Genomic DNA, 20,769 nt, shown 5'->3' with positions numbered 1-20,769 from the left:
TTTGTAATCGGTTTTCAGACAGAAATGTGGCTGTTAAGGGGTCAAAGTCCAACGATTTAACCTTTGAGAACTCTACCAAATTCCTCCGGCAATTTTGGGTGTAAACATTTGAAATTTTAGATATAGGTTCCTTGGACATGGATCTAACTTAATAACTTGATTTGAGCCCCAAACAATGAAGATTAAGGGATCATAATAGGGGTCAAAGTTTAAAAAAAGTTGACCTCTGCGGTCTCTACCAAATTACTCAGACAATTTCTGGTCTAAACATTTGAAATTTTACGTAAAGGGTATTCAGAGATAGGGCAAGCTTTTTAATCGGTTTGGGTCGAAAATTTTTAGTTACCAATATATAAATGTATGTGTGTATGTATGTTTGCATATCTACCTAAAACTTTCGACAGATGCGACGGATTTTTACAAGATTAATATCGTTTTGAAGTTCGACCTTTCAGACGACAAATATAAAAAAATTGGCTAAAAAAAATTAATTTTTTCACCTTCAACTGGGCACTTTTCTACAGGGAGAGGTCGCTTTTTCCGCCGATATTTTCGAAAGTAATCCTCTCCTTTCGATTGTCTAGCCTTAATTTAAACCTACGTCACTTCCGGTTTGGCGGTGGTCATAACAGCAAAGACGTCAGGTTTTTTTCCCCCTGTTCTTTTCCTCCTTCGTGGTACGGGTTTGAGCCTGCCTTCCTACTACCACATTTTTTGGGGGGGCTGGGGTTGCTCAACATACACATCCAAACACCCTGGCAACGCTGGGCTGAAATGCTAGTATTATTATAGAGTCGTGATTTCAAAAATAAAAAAAAAAGAAGTATTTAGGTGCTATCAGCTAAAATCGAAACTGAAACTGTAGCATTCAAAGCTGGCGACGTTACCACTGTACCAATGTAACACGCATATAAACCGATTAAAAATTAAATGCACATTTCAGCACATGTGCATTTTTTCTCAATTTAAAGTCTTTGAAATTACTCTCCTTCAAAATACGAGCATACCATGGCCGCGTAAATAAAATTTGAAGAAGTTTGCCTCGCTGCAACCGGATATTCTGTTGCCGGGTTGTACTTCTTAGAAGGAAAGGCTCGGGGAAATCCTTATCTACAACAGGCAATGAAACACGTCCAATCTCCTCGCCGCTGGAATCCAACAGAGGCTGGTTTTCACGCTGGAACCAGTGACGTCATTATTAGGGAGCTAGCATTGCTCTTTTATTCAAATTAAAGGGAGTTTCGTATAAACCCAAAATATACGAAATTAAGTTCAATAAAAGATACAAAATACAGAAAATCAAATGAAAGAACGAGATTAAAAATATAATAAATGTTCACAGGGGGATGCACACTTGTTGGTACAAAAACTTCCAGTTACAACACTAAGCTGGATTTTCCACCAGACAAGACGAATTCTTGTATTAGAATCGAGTGAGACCAATAGGCAAAAAGAAAGATATGCTATAATATAGATTTTGACATAAGTATTTGAAGCCCAAATAAAATCCCATCTGTTTGTCTACTTTGTAGTGGCGTATACGAGGATTAGTGCACCTTCTCTAAGTGATGTTGCCTATTGCAACAGCACTAAGATATTCCAGCAGACTAGATGAATTCTTGTCCTGAAATCCAGTAAGGCTATATACTATAACTTAGTAAACTTGTCAATAAATGATAGTAAAATTAATATTTTTTACTAACTTAACGTTCGAGACGTAAATGAAACTTCAATGGAACATTCGATTATCTATGTATTTCATATATTGAGTGAGTGTTAGCCCTAAGAAGGGGCCGCTTGAATTTTTGAGAACTTCGGCTGAACGAGAATGGAACAAAAATAGGTTTAAAACTTCAATAGAGTAATTAGGCTTTTACAGTCGTAATTGCATTCACAATTAATATTAAGGAAGAAAAAAAATGCATTTAAAATAATAAAATGATAATCAAATTTATGTTGTAAAAATAAAAGTTTCTTTTTCTCTCCCGCCTCCACTTCACTCCCAACAACAAAAATATTTGTTTTTATTAAATTTATCTTTTTTTGTGTGTGTGAGGTGGTGATGGTGGGAGGAGGTTAATAACTAATTTTAGATATTTCTAATGAAAAGAACGAGAATATTAAATTTGATTGCAAATGAGTAACACTTTAGAATGGAGACTCTCCATGCAAAGAATGAACCAAAAAAAACCTTTCCAAGCAGAGGTATCAAAAGAGTTGACCTCAGTTTTACAATTGTGATTAGATTTTAACCACATAAAAAAATAAAAATAATTATAATTCGTGTATCACTCCAATTTACATTTTTGTTGCTAAATCTTGAGGAAACAAGGTGAGGGTGGGCAGAGCAAAAGTTTTTAAATATTTGAAATTGATCACGTGACAACGGGAGGGGGCGGTCAAGTATTAGTTGATTTATTCACACGGTCACTCATATACTGCGCATGACTCAGAAGTAGTAATGAGACAACTAATCGGAATTGGAAAACGGCAGAACTTTTTGGAGTATATAAAAAAAAATTACGCCTATTTTCCAAGCCAAAAAACGATTCCTTTAATCACTTTGTAATTTAATTTTCCATTGCTGATACTAATAAAAAATGATAATTATTTATTGATTTTTAATTACCACTGAAACTGAAATCAATTGACCCCCCAGCAATTGTTATCTTTACATTTGCGTAAATAAATAAATGTGTGTGTGTGTGTGTGTGTGTGTGTGTTACCTATGTTTTTACGGTATTCTAAAAATTAAAAAAAAAACAAACAAACCAAAAACAACAATTCTCAGACAAATATTTTAGAGGTTTTAAAAGAATTAGAATTGTTGATTGTATCGGAATCAGAAATTTAGAACAGAATCGGTAACTGTATTGGAATCAGAGAAAAAAATGTTAGAATCGTCCTATCACTACTCGGAAGTCCTGTTTTTTATTCCTCCTTCTTTGGTTCGACTCTTCAGTCATGAAAAAAAAATAGCATTAAACTGTGATTGGATTTCAACTTGATAAACAAAAAATTTGTTTTAAATAAAACTAAAATAAAATTCACGTATTTATAAAATTTCAAAAATAAAAAATTCCGAAAATGGAGTCTATCTCCGAAATATTAATTTCAAACAAATAATTATTTGTTTATTTTCAAAATGTTGCGTTGTAATTTGGCTTATAAACGTATTTTTGTTACGTATTTTATTTAAAAAATTTAAACAATGCTTCTATCACGGAAAACACAACTGACTTTCATATCACGTGCGCCAAGCATATTCTTCTGACATATGTAAATGACACAGACAACATGTTGATTCTTTACGAATTGCTTTTTTTACTACAATTTAACGTGGCAAAAAAAAAGAAAAGAAATGTATAAAATCCCGAGAGTGAAATCTATCTCCGAAATATTAATTTTAAACAAATGAATATGTTTATTTTCGTAATATTGCGTTGTAGTTTAGCTTATAAACGTATTTTATACGTATCTTATCCTAATATATTTTTTTATATAGCATTGTTATTTAATTGATATAGATGTGTCTATATAGCACAGATCTTTATGCACATCTATATATCTATAAAAGTGAAATTGTCTCTGTGTGTGTGTGTGTGTGCATTTCCCTACCAAACTACTCTGTCAATTTTCTGTCTACAGACTCGAAATTTGACATAAGGGGTATTGAGATTTGGAAAAATCTTTAATCGGTTGTCGGCCAGAAATTTGGCTGTCAAGGAGTCAAAGTTCAACAATTTGACCTTTAAAAAATCTACCAAACTCCTCTGCCAGTTTTGGGTCTGAACACTTGAAATTTTAGATATATGCTACTTGTACATGGATCAAACTTTTTAATTTAAGCTCAAAATAATAAATGTTAAGGCGTCAAAATTGGGGTCAAAGCTTTTTTTTTAAATTTGACCTCTGCGGTCCCTACCAAATTACTCAGCCAATTTTTGGTATAAACATTTGAAATGTTACATAAGTGTATTCAGACATAGGACAAGCATTTTAATCTATTTTTGGCCGAAAATTTGGCTGCTAAGGGGGTCAAAGTTCAAAAGATTTTACCTTTGCAGTCTCTAGCAAATTATTCAGTCAATTTTTGGTCTAAATGTTTGAAATTTTACATAAAGTGTATTCAAATATGCAGCAAGCTTTTTAATAAGTTTTGGAGCGAAAACTTAGCTGCCAAGAAGTTGAAAGAGTCGACCTTTGCAGACTCTACTAAACTCCTCCGCCAATTTTGGGTCTAAACACTTGAAATTTTACATATAGGTTACCTGGGCATGTGTCAAACTTTTTAATTCTATATATATATATATATATATATATATATATATATATATATATATAGTTATGAACAGTACATAGGGCCCGAGGAAAGGCGGGCTGAACTGCTAGTTACATAGAAAAATAAATCGTTTTACATCTAAATCTTTTTTTGTATATAAAAGCCACTTTGTGTTTGTGACTCTTCTCTATGGACTCAGAAATGGCTTGTGTGATTCTTTTGAAATTTGACACAAATGTACTTGATGTGTCTGAAGTTGCTCGTAGATAGGTTTTGTATTGGAATAACTTTGGTAAGTATCAAAAATCTATAATCGAAAAAAAAAAATCTTATGAAAGTAAGAACTGTCCGATTTTGACCAAAGGTAACACCCTTATACAGCCTAACATCAATGTGAATTTGAAAATTTTTATCAATGCACAAGCAAAAAGGCCCAGTGTGTAAAATCAACAATATGTTCTTTGATAAAACAGAGACGCGTTTGAAATGAATGTTTCTGGTTAGTGCACAACTGAACCGTGAGACTCGATTTTTGCATTTTAAACTTTAATTCAAGGAATTAAATAAAAATAATTTCATAAAGTCAACAGGACGTTCTCTACAATGCAATGTAGATTAAATCACTGCGAGGAGGCATGTGAAGCTTCTTCTCGGTACACTGCGATGGTTTTCTGACCAGAGAAGACAATTTGATTGAAAAATGGGCGATTTCACTTATTTCGATGACAGTAAAAATATAAGAAGGTGAAACATTTGTTGATCCCGGGAAACGTCGAGTCTCGCTGCTAGTTATTGATAAAGATAATATAGGCATAAAGAGACTTTTTTTTTTCTTTTTTTTTTTTTTAGTCATGCAAGAAGAATATTTTAACAGATGTATCATAGTTTATGAATTTTTGAATGAAATTAAATAGTCGTTGTGCACACTGTGTTAATGAAATGCTGAACATTTTATTAAAAATTCAGTTAAAAATTCGAAAAATTTTATTAAGATTCAATTAAAAATTCGAAAAATTTTATTAAAACGGGAAAATTTCGATTTTTGGTGAATAAAAAAAAATATAATGGTTTCTTTACAAAACTAATCTTCTATCATAACTCAAGAAACGGGGTGGGAGGGGGTATGGACCCTTAGCGCTGGCACTGCGCATATTGATATCTATTCCAAGCTTTAGTAGACAACCCCGAAGCCATGTAATCCAAGTTATTAGAAAAAGAACAATGTTTGCAGATTTCTTTGGCTTTAATGTTTACTTTGACTGGAGGCAAATATGGTAATTTTAATTTGTTTTTTTTTTCAACAAAAAGAAAAGTATTGTTTCCTCCATTTTACAATGAAACAGATTCCACCGAGGATCCAACCTCATCGCTAATTACAAATGGAAAGATTCTGAAAATTGCTGCAAGGAAGTTACTTTTAAATCGACAACAAATATTTGTTAAAATTACAAAAAACTATTTAAACATAAGCAGAGGCAAGAAGTAACAGAATTACCTCCCCTTAGAAAGTAAACTTGGTCAATAAAAAGTAAAATAACAAAAACAGGTTCAGCTACAATGGTGATTCTTGAACGCAGTATCATTCTTGAAATAGAAAAATGTAGTTCCAAGCAAAATAAAAAGGAAATGGCAGAAACACTAGAGGAAAACCGCCATTTTGTAGTGGAATGGGGACAAAAATGGATGGTCACATTTAATGCTGCCAAGACTAAGCTTGTTTCCTTCAATGATTACAAGAAACCTTCTCAACCACCACTACCAATGACTAAAGATACATTACCTGAAAGTACTTCTTTTAAACTCCTCGGCCTAATGTTCACAGGGAGTATTAGTTGGAATAGATACATTGAGAGCATTGCCAGGGCCACTGCAAGGAAGGTAGGCTCTCTCTACTGTGCTAGAAAGTTACTTATGCCTGAAAGTATCGTGTACCTCTATAAGGCCACCATTCGCCCATGTATAGAGTACTGTTGTCACATTTGGGCTGGTGCATCTGCTAATTGCTCTTGGACAGGGTTCAAAAGAGAGTCGCCAACCTGATAGGTCCTGAACTGTCCCATCGACGAAATGTTGCATCCCTCTGCCTAAGTATTTTAATGGTGAATGCTCCGATGAACTACAAACACTTGTATCCCTCGACGTAAATACCCTCGACAAACCTGACAAGCAACAAGATCCCACCTTTACACAGTAGAGATCCTCAGGTATAAAAAAGCCTTCTATTTTTTTTTTTTTATACGGTGGTCACCACTTATCAAGGCCCGGAAGCCACTCAGGGATAAGGATTATTGCAAGTACAGTACGTTAGTGTGGAGATTTAATGAAGTGTTTACTTAAGAGGGCGGTTCATTAGGAATTTGTTAATGTTAGACTTGAAGACATCCAAGTTGTAGTCAGGTGGGAAGCAGGCAGATGGAACAGAGTTCCACAGGCATGCAATAGTTTCTTCCCCAGAACTGCTAGACTTTGGAACTACCATCCAGGATTCTGCTTTCCCAACTGTACTGACATGCAGAAGTTCAAATGTAATGTGAATAGACATGTTGCTGCTCATATCTCTAATTGGGTTCGAATCATAGTGTGAGATTTTTTTTTTTTTTCGATTTTTTTAATTTAAATATTGAAGCAGGGTTATTTAAGCCATTTTTCATGTAACGTTCGTTTTTCTGTTTTTTTTTTGTTTTTTTTTACTACGCTTATTCTTAGGTTTTCATTAACACCCCCCGACCGACCACACACACCCAAAAACACCCGGGTACCCACCGATTTTTAAAATTTTAATATCGAAACAGGTTTATTTAAGCTATTTCTCACGTGTTTTTGGTTTTAACGTTCGTTTTTCTGTTTTCTTTTTCCGATTTTTACATTTAACATCGTTCGTTTGCCTTATGTTAGTTTTTTTTGTGCTTTTTGTTTTGATTACCCCCCCCCCCCCGCTTTATTTTTCAGATAAGTTTTAACGTTCGTTTTTCTGTTTTCTTTTTTTACTTCGCTTATTCTTAGGTTTTTGTTAACAACCACACACACCTCCAATACTCGGGCAACGCCGGGTACCCTCCCGCTAGTAATATATAAAAATTGAATGAAACATTAACTCTATAATAATATATACAAAATTTGCAAGAATTAAAATATATTAAAGTGTACTTTATGACCTGGTTACACCGGGCGTCCCCTGCTAGTTAGATAAATATTTTGCAGCTTTAACAAAAGAATTAGAATAATATCAGAGCGTCTCCATTTATGCTGACCATCCAACATTAATATATTACATATGAATAAGTCCCCTGCGGAATTTCTACAGGTCCCACTAGTTTACATATAATTTTACAAAATCACCAGTAGATTTTTTACAGTGCACTGTAAACTACAATGTATTGTTAACTAAGTCACTGCGGGGAGACATGTGAAGCTTCCTCTTGGTATACTATGATGGGGTGTCCCTAACTAGAACAAACAATCAATCGATTTGCTAAAAAAAAAAAAAAAAAAAAAAAAAAAAAGTGGACGATTTCACCAATTTCGATGACAAAAATATGAGACTACAACTTGGATTGGATGTCTTCAAGTCCAACATAAACAAATTCCTGATGAACCGCCTCCTTAAGTAAGACACTATCAAATCTTCAATACTAACGATTACTATGATACTATCCCATTGATTACTGTACATGCAATAACCCTTATCCCCGAGTGGCTTCCGGGCCTTGATTAGTGGTGACCACCATGTAAAAAAAAAAAAAAAAAATCTCGTCAGATCACTGAAGGCAACGCTGAAACTGGCCAGACCATTTGGGAGTACGTAGGCGTTGTATCTAGGTGAAAGGCTAATCCTTTGAAAATAAGTAACAATGTATTTTCACTATTTCATTTTTGATTCATTTTAAAATAAAAAAAAAATATATTTATTAAGGAGATGGAAAATGGCGTTTTACTCGAGAAAAAGAAAAAGATTTATGTTGTAAAACAATAATGGTAAAAGAACTTCTTTTTTTTTTTTCGATTGGAAAAAATCTTCTACTTTCTTTTTGCTTCGATACGAAAAATGAAATATTTTATGTATGAATAAGATCATGACGGGTCTCATCAGATCACTGAAGTTAAGCAACACCGAACCTGGCCAACACCAAATCGGTGACTATTTAGGACTTCCAAAGCGCTGTATGTAGGTGAAAGGTCAGGTCAGTGCTTCTGCTTTCCAATGTGTGTAGTGGTGGCGTGCGCACATATTAACAGCCATATGAAAAGCTGATGGAGTTTACCGAACTTCATCTTGATTGCGATTGCAAAATGATGCTGATGGCAGAGAAACCTTCCCAGTGATGGTTAGCGGTGTGTGTTTCATGGAGAACAATGATAAGAGCATGATCCGATGCATAACGTGACTCTTAAAAATTGACTTAGATCACGTATGAAGTACTGTCGTTACATTTGGGTTGATGAATCTCATTTAAAGTTTCTTGATAAATTCTAGAAACGTATCTATAATGTGATTGGGCCCCAACCCTTTCTTCTTTTCAGCAACATTTCCTTCATAAATACATGTTATTATGACACATGTTCTTCAGAATTGTCTGATCAATTCCCCTGCTTCCTTTGTATCAGCTCGTTTGACTCGTTGGTCTAGTGGTTTTCATCAATTCGCTGTCTTAATATTTCATTGTAATACAGCTTCCTATTCCAGTAGCTTCTTTTAAAAAAATCGAGGCTTGTAGAACATTTTTCCCTGTCTTCCTCCTATCTATAACCTTGGTCTTTTCAAAACTTAGGTCAATAGGCATCTATTTTCGTTCTTGTTACCTACTTACATCAAGTGGCTTTACGTTTTGTCTGGCGCGTTTTTCATTAAAAAACACATACTTATTCGTTTTTTATGCCTCCTCCTCTCCCTTGTTTTTATCTCCTTCCTATGACGTAATCATTTTTATCATTCGCCTCCTTCCACTACTTTTTTTCACTTTTGTGACGTCACCCAATGTGCACAGTAACAAACAAACAATATAAACTTCCTACTTATAGCACTGGTCTTTTCAAGACCAAGGTCAATAGGCATCTTCTGTCTTTGTGATAATCATCTTTTGTTCTTGTTACCGCCTTACATCAAGTGGCTTCACGACGACCTTAGAGAAAGATTATATCTGCAGAGTATAATGTAGGCTGTGCTTAACAGGAGATTTTGTTGGTTTAGAATGTATGAGAGTTTTTAGGTGTTAGCAGAGTCAGCTGGTAGAGGGAGGCCAAGGAAAAGATGAAAGAAAATAATAAGGATGGATTTGAGAGAAAGCACAATAAATAAAGATCTGCCCAGTTAGTTTTAGAAGTCAATTTAAAATTACTTAAAACTTTTACACAGTCATTGCTGACGGAAAGAGAACATGCTACCTCCTTGGATTAAATAAATAGTTCTGTCTGAAATTCCATGCAGATTCCAGAATTTGATAGAAAAATTCCAGAGCTCAAAAAGAGAAATTTGAAAAAGGTCAGAGGTTACATCAGCCGAAACGTTGTTAAAATAAGACTCAAGACAAGAACAGTAGAATTGAAAAAAAATTGGATTAAAGAACAAAATCCGATTTTGACAAAGCAAACATTTTTATGCAACCTAACTTCACAAGTGCATCTGAGAACCTATAAGCAGAAAATCGTTATAATAAATTGCTACATTGCATCCTAAGAGCAACACTAGCACAACCGCAAGATCTGTATAGGAAGGAGTCCATATTTTTCTCTACAAATATTTAGTCCTCCCACTGCTACCAGTTGACACTGGGGACAATTCTACATATCCCAACAATACTTTCATTGAATCCATCGTAGCTGGTTATTAGCTACATACACGTAACAATAAATTCTCCCTTCCTAAAATCTGCCCATTCTGATTAGTTGAGATCTTACAATTCTATTATCCACTTCTTCATATATAAACGAACGCTCCAGAAATTTTCCAATATGGCATCGCTCGCTACATAAGGCAATTGTGCTCAAAAAAAAAAAAAAAGAAAAAAAAATAGAAGAAAAAACAATAAATACAAACATAATAACCACTCATGAACAGAAAATTAAATACTGGTAACCTTACACTTATCTAGGCACAAAGTGCCTATATGCCATAATCCCCCCCAATAGCCCTTAAAAAAAAAAAAAAAAAAAAAACTTTTACAGATACCATTATTTATTTTTCGATTTTAGAGTGGCTTTTCAACTCATACACGATGCTATTTTTGTTTTTAGTTTTCTGTTGGGGGGGGGGGACGTTTTTTTATTATATTTTTCTTATTTTTTTACATTTACTATTACTGTGGACGATTTTAATTACTTATAGATTTTCCAATTATTACCTAGGTTTCAATCATGTTACTCATTGTGTCAACTGCTTACAAATAAGTTAATGCTCCAATATTTTATGCAGATAGGTTTTTAACCGAAATTACATTACCAACGGAAACACTTATTTGTTATATATTTGTTTTCTCACCAGTTACACTGTCTGTGGAGTATTTTGTTTAATTCTCTTTTCTGGACTCATTATTGACATTGCATGGACATGAACTTGTTTTAGGTAAATTTTTACCTTAGCTCCACCGCCACAATTTTCTTTAATATGACTTTTATAGGTTTTCGACTATGCTGATTAAGACAATCTCATGTAAATTTGGCAGAGACAAGTAGTTTTCGAAATATAAAGACCTGTATTATGTGCTTTAATTCACTGGCAGCCATGTTTGTACGCACGCAATAAACAAATCTACTTCTCTCCACTACTGTCCCCTCCCCATTTTCTTTTGTTTTTATATTATTTGCGGATGGGTATGCTGACAACGAATATCAAAGTAAAATTTGAGGCAAATATTTAACACTCCCCTAAAAAAAATTGGGTGTCTATTCCGAAAGCCATTCTTAACATGAGGTTGGGGGGGGTCTATTCCAAAAAGCTGTTCTTAATGTGAGGTTGGCCACCAACAACAACCATAGTTTAATTTTTTACAAAGGGAGGGCATGCTTCCACTGAGCAACGCTGGTTAACGGGTCGTTCTAGTTAAATATATATATATATCAATGCAAAGTGTAGTTTTAAAAGTTTTGTCACAACATAATATTTGTTCACAGAGCCAATGTGTGAGAACTGTGAAGGTGAAGGTTAACCCAGTGTCGAGGGAATGGTGTCCTTTTTTTCTTTGTTTGCAATGAAGTCGGCCAGGGTACTTATTCCTTACTTGGTCCGTTTTTTTTTTAATCTCTCACGATTGTTATATATTAAACATATTTTCAAGGAAATTAACCTATATAGGCTTGAAAGTTTTTTTTACTCTTGAAAATTGAATAATTTTTTTTTTTAAGTATATATCTTTTTAGTGCTTCGCTGGAAAATTATTGCCAACAAGCCATTTAATCTCCTGTAATCACTGAATCAACTTGCTTTCTCGAACTTACAATAGTCCTAAGTTTTCAGGGATCATCAGTTGTAACGTTGAAACACTATTTCAAGGATTTAAAAATAAAACAGTATATCAAACCATGGCTCCCAGTAGTGTTGATCAAACACCACCTCCTTTAAACAAAAGAACAAAACAATTCTTGGATATTGGATCTAGTCTCTTGCTCCAAATAAATTAGGCTAGTTATCAAAAAAAAAAAAAAAATTTTCCTCACACACACACACACACATATATATATATATATATATGAGAATGTGTGTGTGTGTGTGTGAGGACACTTCTATACCCAACAAATTTTTGATCAACTGACTTAAAATTTGGTATATAGAGTATTCAGACGTCGAAAACATAATTTATTATTATTATCATTTAAAAGTTATAATTTATTTATTATTATTATTTATGTAAAAGTTATAATTTATTTAATATTATTTATTTAAAAGTTATGCCAAGCTCGTGTAATGGTTATGGTAATTGACCGTCTTTAGGTTTTGGTTTCGATCTCAGCTCGAATATTATTTTTTTTCCTACAAGCAGTAAACTATTCAGAAAAAAAAATACTCGCCCATGTTTCAGTTTCTTTCCGTTTTTTTTTAATTTAAATCTTATAATTTATTTATTATTATTTATTTAAATATTATAATTTATTTATTATTTATTTAATTATTATTATTTATTTATTTAAGTATTATAATTTATTTGTTAATATTTAGTTATTTAATTATTATAATTTATTTATAATTATTTATTTAAATCTTATAATTTATTATTTATTTATTTAATTATTATTATTTATTTATTATTATTTATTTATTTAAGTATTATACATTATTAATATTTAGTTATTTAAACCTTATAATTCATTTATTATTATTTATTTACATCTTTTAATTCATTTATTATTATTTATTTACATCTTTTAATTCATTTATTATTATTTATTTACATCTTTTAATTCATTTATTATTATTTATTTAAATCTTATGTATTTATTATTTATTTATTCATTCAAGTATTATAATTCATTTATTTATTTAAAAGTTATAATTTATTTATATTTTTTTATTCATTTAAATCTTATAATCTATTATTTATTTAAGTATTATAATTTATTTATATTTATTTATTTAAATCTTATAATCTATTTATTATTTATTTAAAAGTTATAATTTATTTATTATTATTATTATTTATTTATGTCAAAATTATAATTTATTTAATATTATTTATTTAAAAGTTATGCCAAGCTCGTGAAATGGTTATGGTACTTCACCGTCTTTAGGTTTCGATCTCAGCTCGAATATTATTTTTTTTCCTACAAGCAGTAAACTGTTCAGAAAAAAAAAAATACTCGCCCATGTCTCAGTTTCTTTCCGTTTTTTTTTTTTTTTTTTTTTTTTTTTACTTCACCTTTTTTTTTTTACTTCACCTTTTTTTTTAAAAGGAATTTAACGTTACATACTGTACCGGCGTTGCCCGGGTGTTTGTAGGTGTGTGTGAAAAAACCCCGAAATGTGAAAAAAAACAGGTGCCCGTGAAAAAAACGAAGCCTTGACGACGCGCAGTTGGAAAATAGTAAAATGTGAAAAAAAAACAGGTGCGCGTTTTTGATTGACGTGACGGCTATTCAGCAGTTAGCATTTTGTGCGGGACAGTTTTTTAATGAGGTCAATAAATCGGTTTGTTTGGTTTTAAAAACCCGCTCCCTCGTCTCGAAATGAAAGCTACCGTCTGATATGACGAAGTCGACATTGACCAAACGTTATTTAGCTCTCTAGAGACCACTGACTCTGGGCCTGTGATTAGAGTCGAGTTTCACTTTTTGTTTATACCGAAAACAAAATGTAACGCGTGCCGATGCGGGAAATGTGGAATAATTAACGTTTGAAAGTCAATAAAATTAAATAGACAGGCGAGCTCCATGGTTAACTGAGATATTACAATTTATAGATGAGCGAGCGCTTCTCTGAAAGAAGCCTTTTGTGAACATCGAGGAAAAGCGTACATACATATATGCATGCATACATTTTCGCTTTTATATTTATAGATAAGAATTCTGCATTAATTAAAGTATAATATGTATGCATATTTTACGACAGGGCAACGTCGGGCGGTCTGCTAGTATATGTGTGTGTGAGTGTATAATAATTGTATAGATCAGTTTCCTAGATATAAATTCAATGAAACCCGTGTGATTATTAAAGTGCTCAATGGAGGACAGAGTTGGTATATAGTTATTTATCATACAAAAATTGGTCACATACATGCAATGTGCGTACATGTTTCAGTGAAATCTCAATTCAGAGAGACCCCCTCATCAGACTAAAAAAAAGGGTTATTGGAAGGTTTCAATAGCGCCCCTTTTTGGTCTGATGAGGCGGTCTCTGAATTGAGATTCCACTGAAACACGTATGCACATATGTAACCAATAATGTTTGTATAATAAACAGACTCTTTCAGAGTAAACGTCAACAAGATGGGGGAATATTGTCTAAAAACGCGATGAAAAGACTATGAATAATTATCACGAGTATAAAACAGAACAAAAGAAAGGAGGAAAAAAGGGGGTGTGAAGGAGAAACTGTTTTGGCACACACCAATAAATTCCATCGTTTTTTTTTGTTTTGTTTTTTGTGGAGTCATCATTTAGGCTAAAAGCTACTCGAGGATAAGGCTTAAATGAGACAGATTGTCAAGTGAACGACAAATATTATGAGTAGTGTTGGGACGATTCATCTGAATCAGAAATCGAAAAAAAATTGTGCTTATTTTCAGATGCCAAAAACGATTCCTTTAATTATATTTTTTTATTTTATTTATTTTTAATCTTTCCACTGCTTGTAGTAATAATAAATTAATAAATATTTATTGAGTTAAATTTCCAGTAAAACTTCAAACTATAGATCACCCTCTCACAAGTGTCTTTTAACGTTTGAGAAAATATATACACATTTAACATGTGTTTTTTTTTAATTTTACATGGAAGTCACCACTTATCAAGGCCCGGAGGCCACTCGGAGATAAGGGCTATTGCGTGTACAGTAATCAATGGGATAGTATCGTAGTAATCGTTAGTAATGGAGATCTAATAAAGTGTCTTACTTAAGGGGGGCGGTTCATCAGGAATTTGTTTATGTTGGACTTGAAGACATCCAAGTTGTAGTCAGGTGGGAAAAAGGCAAACGGAACAGAGCTTTACAGGCGTGCACTTCTAAGAAAGAACCTTTGTTCATGGAATCTATGTTTTGATTTAGGCACAGATAAAGAGTGGGGAAAATTACTGACAGTGGTTTCAGCTAGACGGGTGTTTTTTGTGAAAGAATGGTGAGGGGGGGACCAGAGATTTGAGCTCAGACGAGCACTTCCCATGGAAATAATGATAAAACAACGATAGGCTCGCAATGTCTCTTCTGTGGGAGAGAGGTTGCAGGGAAGGGAAAAGGGCATCTCCCACTAGGCTACATTTTTCTTTTTTTTTATGGTAAACGGGACAAAATTATTTCATAATTAAATGTTGAGATTAATAAAGAATCAGAAACAGAGAAAATATCGGAATTGTCTCATCATTAATTATGAGAGGATCGAAAATAATGAATGGAATAGAACAAAATTTGATTACTTGTGAGTAGAGCTAGGACAACAGCATATTCTTTTCATTGTTTGGACTCTCGAGTGTGTATCTGTTGATATCTTATATGCTTTTATATAGAGTGGTGTGGTTCTCGGTTGATTAACTGTGTCGGATATATACTCGAGAGCCCAAACAATGAAAAGAATACGCTGTTGTCATAGCCCTACTTATGACGACAGCTTATGACAAATGTTTGTTGGCATTAGATTTGTTGTTGTAGTTAGCAGGGAAGCAATCCCATGATAACATGTTGAGTAGATGTAAACGTCATATGGAAGAACAGTAACTTTTCCAGTCATGCTGTCAAGTTTCATAATAGAATGTCTGAAAGCAAAAGGATTGCAAACATGTAAATAATAATCTATATAAATAAATGAAAGAGTATGCATGCATGTGTGTGTGAAAATATTTAACCGATAAACTTTTAAACCACTGGTCACATGACACTGAAATTAACAAGAAATTGTAATCATACACCAAAAATGGTTTATAAAGAATAAAATCATTATTTGAATGGATGAATAACGCGTACAGAAATATGTCGGCAAGCTGAAATATATGGAGAGTAGATAATACAGTGGATGTGTTATCGGCAGCTCCAGTAACTCTCGCTTCTCCTATTTTGTCATTAAGTCCTCATTCAATGAGTGATTTTTCTGACAAAGGGTGAAGAAAAAGCTGCTCAAAGTTCGGTAGTACTTGGTGACCAGTAGTCTGAGATGTCGGAAATTTTTCTGAACACTTCATCAAATCTCCACACTAACGTAATGTACTTGCAATAACCCTTATCCCTGAGTGGCTTCAGGGCCTTGATAAGTGGTGATCACTGTAAAAAAAAAAAAAAAAAAAAAATGCAAAATGTTCATTTCAACTTGCCGACATATTTTTATTGTTTTTGTGCATGCGCAAATTTATTCATAGCTTGAAGTGGTTTGATTTTAAAAAATTTTTATGTATCTGTTGGAAGCTCAAACGGTAGAAAATGCGGCTAGAGTGTTAACTGTTTTGGTTTCGATTCCAGCTCAAGTCATTTTTTAAAAACTTTGGAAATCAGAGTTATATATTAGGTACAATTTAATATTCAATTGAGAATTGGTTTTGTAATGATAAATACGAAATCTGCATGAATTCAAATATATTTAAGCTTAATTTATACTAGTAAAAGATCAAATAAAAAATGATTTAGCCTTTTGGGGGGAGGGTGGGTGGGGGTAATTCCCTACAAAATTGAGGCTTTTGATTTTCAGAATTAAATAAGCCCAAAAAGAGTTGAGCTGCCGCAATGCAAGCAAAACAAAGCATAACTTGGAATTTAATTTTGTCACACGGATTTTCCTTCTATTAATACCTGCCCCTCCCTATTCGCTCTTCCTAGTTTCAAAGGGAACAACGTTACAGCAAGATCGTGTCATCGTAATGGCTTTTTGCCAAGATAAAACAGATTTAAAATTAAAATTCATTATCAACCCCAAAATAAAAAATGCGGGGGGGGAGGGGGGGAAGAAAAAGTGAATTAATTAATCACTAAAGAGGAGCAAACTGTCAAATATAAGTGTGAACTTTTAATTAAATGGCGTCTTTCTATTCTTTTTTTTTTTTTTGTTATCTCCTGCATGAATCGCTTAAGACATCATTTTCATTTAATTAGATAAATCTCGTTTTCATTCTTTTTTTTTTAGAAATTCCTCTCAAGTTTTTTTCTCTCTTTTCTCATCCTTCAGCAGTTTACTACTTTTCATGGCGTATTTCACTCACTCCTAAAAAAAATTTTTCAACATCTAACATATAAAATTATTTGGTCGGATTTTTATATTCAGACCCAACTAGCATTTAAGCTGACAAATCAAACTTCGTTTCTAACATTTTTATATACTAACAAGCAGTGCTGGGACGATTAATTGTAATTAGGAATAAAAAGAAAAAAAATCGGAACTTTTAAGGTATCGGAAAAAATTGTGCTTATTTTCTGATGCAAAAGGCGGTACTTTTAGTTATTTATTTACTTATGTGTTTGTTTTTATATAAAACTTATTTTCCATTGTTGGTACTAATGATACAACTATAAATAGTTATTGATTTTAAATTGCTGGTAAAACTAATAACCATACATCACGTACACCACTCCATAAGTATATTTTTGATGTTTGAAAATATACATGTATACAGGTAACGTGGGTTTTTACAGTAATCTGAAAATCTCATATATATATATATATATGATATTTTGATTGCAGAAATTGCCCTCTGGACCAAGTTACCATAGGTTTGCACTAACAGATGCCATATACAATTTTTTTCATGTCTAAAATGTTACCCAATATCTTATGTAACTTTAACACGCCATTACAGACACATTTATTCGTTATAATAAAATATTACATTACATCCTATGAGGGCCATCATCACAACCGACATCATGTTTAGATGAAATGGTTCATATTTTTCTCCTTTCACCCTACAAGTACTCCCATTATTCCAGTGAAGACCAGGTAAAAATATACACAATATAAGTATATTGCCATGACACCCTTATTAACTGCACCAAACTGATAGACAAACAATTACCTTTACACTTTCCTCTTTGAAAATAATGATTTCTCCCTGCTTACATTCCGGGTATTCTCATTGCCTAAAAAAGAAGAAACAAAAAAGCTAGAGCACCAGCTACAGCTCCACTGGAAGTACATAGAGACAATTGGAATCCTTAGAAAACATTAACATTCAAGTTCCAGAGAAAACAAAAGGCTGGTATCAGTGGGAAATCAATGGTAAACGGCTGCTGCGAGAACACAAAACGCTTTAGAATAGTTATAAAAAGAAGTGAAAAATGTTAAAAATCTGGAGGATTTTTGTCATTTAGTCTCCAGGGAACTTCACTTGTTAGTACCAGTGAACAATCACTGATGACAACGGTTGTTAAGACATTTAATGCTGGTACGTACGTTACAACCTTTCACACATTTAAAAACATGGGATCGTCCAATCCGCAAAGTTTGTGATTGGTGATTAATAAGGCTGTGACATCATATTCTTTTCATTGTTTTGACTCTTCAGTATATATCTGTTAATCTATATAATTATAAAACTCAAATGACCTTGTAACGGGTGTTGTAACCCAACATCCGGTTTATGACTTCCGATTGCGCATACGTACATAAACATAAACCCATAACAGCGTAAACAAATAAATACAAATCGCTGAACCAGTTCCATTCAAACAAACAGACGTCCTCAGAAAAGCGAATATCTTAAATTTATTGAATAAAAAACTATAAGATATAGGAAGCAAACACAAAACGTGATTACAAATAATATGTATAATCATCGACCTGTTTCATGTATACAATATATATTATACTAAATAATCAACGCGACAATAAAACGTATTGTTATGTTTTCAGCATCCCATTTTTTTTTCACGTTTAAATTATCCAAATAAATTAATACTTTCTGCTTTTTTTTTTACATCGTTCATTTCTGTATTACATTTATTTTAACGCAATTTTCTTGCAAATAAATCTACTTTAACCTGTTGACAACCATAAGAGCATTTTACAACGGTGATTTACCCACCGCCTTCCTTTTTTTTTTTTAATTTGTTCTCCATTTTTTAATACATCTTTCTTAAAAATATTCATACATTTTTTTCTACACTACCAACATAAGTAAATAACGCCGAAAATGTGTTTTTAAATTGCATTACAAATAATAATCAACGCGACGATAAAATATTGTTTTATTGTGTACGTTTTCAGCACCCAATTTTTTTTGTATTTAAATTAAAAGATATATCAAAATTTGAATCTAACTAAGTATTATGGTATCTGTTCAGTGCACATTTACCTATAAGTATGGCAAGCCACTTATAATTCAATGGCAGTAAGTTTTTTTTTTCAAAAATAAACAATTATAAACAGAACGACTCATAGAAATCTATCTATATTCTATTTTCATTTTAATATACTTTCATAGAAATGTTTCTGTTATGTCACAAATAACTATTTTATTTATGTCACAAGTGTCACGCTCATACATTAACTCCATAGCTAATATAACATACTGATCCAACTGGTCACGGGTACTCTATTATTTTATGTTTTTATATAGACTGATGTGGTTCTCGGATGATTGACTGTGTCGGATATATACTTGAGAGTCAATAGAATGAAAAGAATTTTCTGTTGTCAAAACCCTACTGATTAATGTGATGTTGATAAGGTTAAGTAATTTAGATTTTACCGGTTGTAAAATGAATTTTTCCCAAATCAATAAATTGTTCCCAAATTTATTCAACAGTTTAAAGGCTTTATCTATTTCGTTTCTTTTGTGTAAACAAAGCAATTTTTATTGTTAACAGTTACAACTATATACATATATATAAGACAGTGTGTGTATATGAATTATTTTACTTACGCACGTTAGTTCCATGAAATGAAGCTATCAGTAGTTAACTGTTTAGGCGTAGTTAATAGTTTTTACTTTTTTTAGCGCTCGATAGTGTGTTCTGTGGATGGTGACAGAAGTGTAGATAATCGATGTTGGAAAATCGGACGGTATTTATGCAAGTTTTACCTGTGAATGTCTGATGTTATGTGAGGTTAGCAATATGTAAATGTCTGTTTCTGAATGATTAACAATCGGTAAATGTTCGTCGTTTTAACGTTAGTGCCTCCTGTGGAGGGTGACACCATGTTTGTCAAATTTTAGAAGCGTTTGTTAATGTAGGAATTCGTTTCATTCTGGAATATGAGAATGTCCGGTATTAGCCAATCGTAAAAGCCAGAACATTGTTGGGGAGAAGTTAGTAATTTTAACGTGAAAATTGGAAGGAATATGTTATGTTTATATGTGTATTCTTGCAGTTACGAAGTGTGTAATCGCACTGTAGTAGAAAAATGCAGAATCGTACCCCGTGATAACTGGTAGCAGTGGTAATACTAAATATAGAGAAAAGTAGGGACTTCTTCCTCTGAAAATATTATGATTGTGATGGCGGTTCTCCACGGATTGAAACTAGCATTTTAATATCACGACTATATGTACTGTATGTGGCATCTGTTATTAAAAACCTATCGTAATTTGGTCCAGAGAGGAATTTCTGAAAATATTATATACAAGAAGGATGAAGAAAACACTGGAATTTCCAGGGGTCTGATTACTGATAAGAGTAGGAAGACGCATATCCATAGATTAATTTTAAGTTAACATTATTCTTTATTTCCTTAAGCTTAGAATGTTATGCCGATGCAGACACAGCAGAGAACATAATATCTTTGTATTTAGTATTAAAATATATGCAGGGGGGAAAGCCAGGAGATAAATATTCATGAAGCCATTGGAAGAAATCACAATGAGGATTTAAGAAACTTTTCAAAATGGAGGTTAGAAATTATACATGACGCTGTCTGAGCTTAACTCGA

At 32.8% G+C, this 20,769-nt stretch overlaps 1 protein-coding gene and 1 long non-coding RNA gene across 4 annotated transcripts in view; one reads left to right on the top strand and one right to left on the bottom strand.

Moving 5' to 3' along the window:
- The window catches only part of LOC145242974 (protocadherin beta-15-like), a 444,195-nt gene that overhangs the window by 308,841 nt on the left and 114,585 nt on the right, over positions 1-20,769 (top strand). The gene's annotated exons all lie outside the window — the stretch shown is intronic.
- The window catches only part of LOC145242997 (uncharacterized), an 84,340-nt gene that overhangs the window by 11,026 nt on the left and 52,545 nt on the right, over positions 1-20,769 (bottom strand). The window contains exon 2 of the long non-coding RNA XR_013862835.1: positions 17,915-17,978. This is a non-coding gene — a long non-coding RNA (uncharacterized LOC145242997). The remainder of the gene's footprint in view (positions 1-17,914; positions 17,979-20,769) is intronic.

This window comes from Euprymna scolopes, chromosome 21 (assembly GCF_053919585.1).
Source record: "Euprymna scolopes isolate OS-2025 chromosome 21, ASM5391958v1, whole genome shotgun sequence".
NCBI classification, from domain to species: Eukaryota; Metazoa; Mollusca; class Cephalopoda; order Sepiida; family Sepiolidae; genus Euprymna; species Euprymna scolopes.
This window is presented reverse-complemented; position numbering and strand designations above follow the sequence as displayed.